Source organism: Eschrichtius robustus, chromosome 19, assembly GCF_028021215.1.
Source record: "Eschrichtius robustus isolate mEscRob2 chromosome 19, mEscRob2.pri, whole genome shotgun sequence".
Lineage (NCBI taxonomy): Eukaryota > Metazoa > Chordata > Mammalia > Artiodactyla > Eschrichtiidae > Eschrichtius > Eschrichtius robustus.
The window spans coordinates 12,782,970-12,789,354 of NC_090842.1; positions in this window are offsets into that span (position 1 = coordinate 12,782,970).

Genomic DNA, 6,385 nt, shown 5'->3' on the forward strand with positions numbered 1-6,385 from the left:
ACTTTGTGAGCTATATATTACCATCAAGAAGCTTTTGTATGATTACACACTGGAATGGCTGAAAGCTGATATAGTTTGTGAAAAACGTGTATTATTTCAGTAGTAAGTCCACATGAAGAGAGGCTCCGAGGTTGGTTTAGTATTCTGTGACATCATAAATCTTTTTCTGCTCTGCCATTTTCAGTAAATTGGATTGTCTGATTTGGGTAGCTTACCCCCCTGTTCACAAGATAACTGCTGCAGTTCCAGGCATTGCAGACAGACATACAATGTCTGGTAGGAGACTACCCATCCATTCTCTCTCTAATTTTTTTTTAAATTGAGGTGTAACATACAGTAAAGTGCACAAATCTTAAATGTATAGCTTGATGAATTTTTATGTATTTATACACTTAATGCGGAGTGGTAGCACTTCGATCAAGATACAGAATGTTTCTAGCACCCCTGAAGGATACATGCAGAGTTCAGCCAGAAGCCCCCAAGATACGTATCCAGGACCGAACAGAGGAGGATCTTTTCTAAAAAGGTGATAACCTAAGACAGTGGAAAGAGACTATGGTGGATGATGGGCTAAAGATGCTGAGTTTGGCAGGAAGGATCCCATAAATTATTACCAAGACAACACGGTAATAGTGAACCAGGAAACTTGTAGGGAGTTGGGATTTGTACTGTGGCCAGCTGGAGAGATTTGTCTAAAGGCTTTGCTCAGTTCCAGCCTATTTCTATTGATATTTTGTGGGATTATGTGCCCAGTGTTGCCAGATTTCTCCAGTTTTTCAGAGGAATTGGAAATTAGATTATTTGAAATCTCTTAATTTTTAAGTGCTGGTATATTGGGAGTTCCCCAAACCAACAAACAATTCTTGGACGCCAGCAGTGTGTCCAACAATTCAACTCAATTCTGACACTACCCAGAGATAGCACCAGATTCTACAGGTTAAGGGCTCAATCCTACAAGACCGACTCCCACTGCACCCCCTGATTCGAGAGGCTGGTTGCAAGTCCAGGCTGTTACCTGTGCTTCTGACCGACTGGCTATAAATTGGGTTCAATTAATTTGTTAAAGTGGCTTACAGAACTCAAACATTTTACATACTAGATCACTGGTTTATCATGAGGATATAACTCAGGAACAGCTGGATGGAAGAGATGCACAGGGCAAGGTATGAGGAAGGTGAGTGGAGCTTCCATGCCCCCTCCAAGGGCGCCACTCTCCCCAAACTTCCACTTGTTCACCAACTGGGAAGCTCTCAACCCTGTCCTTTTGGGGTTTTATGGAGACTTCATCACATATGCATGATTCGTTAAATCCCTGGCCATTGGGAACTGATTCAACTTGTCGCCCCTCCCCCCTCTCCCCAGAGGTGGGGCAGGGGAGGGCTGTGCGGGGATGTGGGGACTGAAAGTTCAATCCTCTAAAAACACGGTTAGCTGTCCTGGCAACCAGCCCCATCCCTAGGTGCTTCTAAAAGCCATTCATACAACACAAGACACCTTTACCACTCTCAACACTTAGGAAATTCCAGGGGTTTTGGGAGCTGTGAGCCAGGAACTGTGGATGAAGACCAAATATATATGAGAAACACATTTTGGTCATCTAAGTGACAAAATGTATATTTCTTCGAAATCATGATATCACAGCTGGCCGCTAATTTAACTTCATGTAAAATGCTTTTCAGGTCGAACAATGCATGTCTTTATGCTGGATTTGGCCGGCTAACCAATTTTTGACCTCTTTACTAAACTATTTGACACAACAGAAAATAGTTCCCTGGTTACCCATAAAGTGGTCAGAAACTTTGTAAATTTGAACCAATGTGTGGAGTGCTAGTAAGCTGTAAAGAGGAGAGTGGGAGAAGTAGGGTAATGGAGGAGAGAGTCTGCTGAAGAACTCTGGGGTATCCTTTTCCCCAGACTCAGACCCCAGGGATGGGGCAAAAGGCTACATCCCAGTTTGTCACTGTAGGGTTTATTTATGCTGTCCAAGGAAAACGAGGCTGAGAATGGTGACGTCCCAAATACTGGGTCCTAATTTCACATCTATTTTTCTGTTATTCTCACATAAGAAAGATTTACTGAAATGGGTCATAGACCTGAATGTAAGAACTGAAACTGTAAAACTCTTAGAAGAACACAGGAGTAAATTTTGTGACCTTGGGTTAGGCAAAGCCTTCTTAGATACAACCCCCAAAGCAAGAGGGACATTAGACTAAAACTAGATAAACTGGACTTCATCAAAATTAAAAATTTTTATGCTTCAAAGGATGCCATCAAGAAAGTGAAAAGACACCCACAGAATAGGAGGAAATATTTTCAAATCATATACTTTATAAGAGACTTGCGTTTATAATATATAAAGAACTCTCTCTTAGAACTCAATAACAGAAAGACAACCCAATTTAAAAATGGGCAGAGGGGGACTTCCTTGGTGATCCAGTGGCTAAGATTCTGCACTTCCAATGCAGGGGGTACGGGTTCAATCCCTGCTCGGGGAGCTAAGTTCCCACATGCCTCACCGCCAAAAAAACCAAAACATAAAACAGAAGCAATATTGTAACAAATTCAATAAAGACTTTAAAAATGGTCCATATCGAAAAAGTCTTTAAAAAAAATGGGCAAAGGATTTGAGCAGACATTTTTCCAAAAGAACATATGCCATGACCAATAAAGACATTGAATAGATGCTTAACATCATTAGTCATCAGGGAAGTGCAAATCAAAACTATAATGAAATGCCATTTCACACCCACTAGTATGGTTATAATCAAAAAGATAGAGTGTTGGCAAGGGTGTGGAGAAATTGGAGACTTCAGAAATTGCTGGTGAGGGTATAAAATGGTTGCTTGTGAAAACAGTTTGACAGTTTCTTGAAAGGTGAAGCACAGAGTTACTATGCGGTCCAGCAGTTCCACAGGTATATACCTAAGACGAATGAACTTTGAAAATGTGCTAAGTGAAAGAAGACAGTCACAAAAGACCACATCTTGTATAATTCCATTTATATGAAATGTCTGGAATAAGAAAATATAGAGAGACAGAAAGATTAGCCTAAAGCTGGGGATTGGGGAGAAATGGGGAGTGACTGCTAATTGGTCAGAGGTTCCTTCTTGGGGTGATGAAAATCTTCCAAAATTGACTGTGGTGATGGTTGCACACGTCTGTGAATATACTAAAATGATTCAACTATGCACTTTAAATGAGTAAATTTTGTGGTGTGTGAACTATGTTGCAATCAGGCTGTTTTAAAAAGCTTGTTGGCATAAAGGCACCATAATGTCCTTTTAATCACAGACATGTTTCATCTATTCCTTGATTTAGATAACACTAAACTGGGTGACACAGACCCTAGTCCAGAGTATCAACAGGGAGCAATTATCAGCTGAAAAAACCCAAACCTGAACAAACAGGATGTTAGTTGATGATACCTCATTTGCATCTGATTACTGCCTCCCAGAGTTGGATTATAATTAAAAATTTTTAATCTGACAAAATGACAAGCATTATATATGGTTGTACTTCCATATGGATTAACTTGAAGGAAGGACTGGTCTGGATGATGTCTGAATTCTAGAATAGAGCTGATCCTTGTCGTTCGCAGTACTTATATCTGTAAGGTCACCGTGCACACTCAATTAGCAGAAATACAGGGTTGAGTTCCTGTGGGTCTCTGGTTGTACCATTTTTGTCAACTGATCAGTACATAACCTTGCTCTATGTGTGTTTCTGTTCAAAGACACTGAATTTAATCTCTTTCTTACAAATAATGATACGCAGTGTTGATAATGAAACAATTATTTCAATGACAGCATGTTTGTGTAATGTACAACACTGAGATTGTACTACTTTAACTTTCCCCCTCAGTCATACACACACACAGACACACACTACACATATAGTACTCATGTACAGTAAATGCACACAGCACTGTAAACACATACTATATAGTGTGCAGTAATGCAAATAAAGTCCCCCAAAAATGAAAGATTTAGCGTTTAAAGTTTTATAAAAACGTTAACTAAAATCTTACTGTTGATAGAGCTGCAGGCTGCATGATGGCACAGTGCACGGTGTGGTTAAACCTCTCGACCTTGGCTTGCCCCACAAAAAGCAAGGGTGAGGTTGGTGGAACTCATTCTGCAGAAGAGGAAGAGGGTGGCAGGTTGACATCTGTCAGTTCAACCTCAGAGGTTTGGCTCTCACCACTTGTTGATGGAGTCGGCAATTTTCCCTTCCAAACTGGCTCCAAAAATTGGGTCAGCCCCGTCTGCCTGGCATTTTGCCTCAAATCTTTAAGCATCTCGGCATAGGGGGCAAATGCACAGGAGGTTAAGCGCTTAAATTTGAGGCTGCGATCAAGCATAGGGTCACACTCTTCCATGTCACTGAAAATTTTTTCCAAGGCAGAGTTCCATTCTGATATTTTGGCCGCTGTAAGAGGGACAATTCCTGGACTCTTAGGCTGACTTTCATCACCATCTTCATCATCACTGACTCCAACGCCTTGTTTTGCCATCTCGTCCAAGTCTTCGTTGGTGGGTTCTACTGCCTTCTCTGCCAAAATTTCCTCCACATCTTCTTCTCTCATGTCATCAAAGCCTTCTCCACTTATCTGCCATGCGATATGCATTATGTTTTTGACACTGTTCTTTATACTTTCTGTAACACCTTCAAAGCCTTCAAAATTTTCTACGCAGTCCGGCCAAACATTTTTCCAACAATTATTGATAGTAGCCTGCTTGATGTTGTCCCATGCTGTGCCAACATAATCAATAACGTTGCGTATAGTGACTGACTTCCAGTAGTCCATCATGGTAGTTTCCTTGTTGGCTCTGAGAGCCTCAAAAGCCTTGCTATAAAGCTCCCTAGTATAGTGCGCCTTGAAGGCTTTTATTATGCCCTGATCCAGGGGCTGGATGAGAGATGTAGTATTTGGGGGCATGAAAAGAACTTCTACGTTGGGGTGGGCATTTCTGAGTTCTTCACAGCAATGGACTGGGGCATTATCCAAAATTAACAAAATCTTGAAGGCAAGGTTTCTGCCCTGAAGATAGTATTCAACTTCTGGTATGAAGCAGCTGTGGAACCAATCAGAAGTCATCCACGCTTTTTTGTTCCACCTCCAATGGACCGGCATATGATTCACGCTTTTCCCTTTAAGTGCTTGTGAACTTGGAGCTCTGTACACCATTAGGGGTTTGCACTTAAAGTCGCCCTTGGCATTGGCGCACAGAAGCAGGGTTGCATAATCCTGGAATGATTTAAAGCCAGGGGCTTTGGAGGCCATTTGCGTTACATAGGTTCTTTTGCCAACGTCTTTGTAAAATAGGCCAGTCTCACCAGCGTTGAAAACCTGCTCTTCCACGTACCCCTTTTCCTGTATAACACTTAGCAGGTATTTTTTAAATTCTTCCGCAGCCTCCTGATCTGCAGAACTTGCCTCACCTGCAAGCTTAACATTACTCACACCATATCGTCTTTTGAAACGTGCAAGCCAGCCAGCGCTAGCCGAGAAGGGTTTCACGTTTTTCTGACCCTGGGTAACGTGACCGTAAATTTCTTTGGCTTTCAGCCTCACAACAATGCTGTCCACCACACCTTTTTTATCGGTTGTCATCTCATGAATCCACAAATTGAGCCGCTTTTCCATCTTTTCCATAGCTTCCTCACGCACTATAGATGTCACTTTAGCACTTTCCAGAGCAGCCTCACGTACAGATCGGCGAATTTCCTTTTCCTTTTTCTTGATGTACCGGATTGTTGACTCATTAACGTTGAACTCACGGCCAACAGCACTACAACTCATGCCTGAACGAAGCTTATCTAACACACGTATTTTCTCCATAAGGCACATCACAGCCTTCTTGCGCTTAGGAACACTAGGCAGCAGCACCGCAGCACTACGCTCAGGGGTCATTTTAAACAGCGAAATCACCAACAAAAAGCACAAAAAATGCAAAAAACGCGGCACTAAACAGATTGCGAAGAGGACACTTATTTAGAGTACGAGAGCCGAAGCAAGATAGCGGATCATCTGCCTCCAACGTCGGTACAAGCCACCACTGGTTGACTCAGAATTTTCACTCTCTGCGCATGTCCGCGAATAACCCCAGAAAGCACCGCGAATATTGATTTTTGGGGTGACAGTAAATGTTAACAAGTAAGCGAATACAAAAATAGCAACCTGTTAATAACGAAGGTCACCTGTATTCCCGTGGACAAAACAAATTTCGTTTAAGCATAGTTCCTAAATCAAAGCGTCTGGTAGCGCTGGAGACTACAAGTTCCAGCATGCACCGCTTCAGCACGGAGCCCGTGTTCCGCCAATCGCCACAGTAGGGTCAAGCCCGAGGCTTTGGCCCGGAAGTGTCGCATTTGGATCACGTAG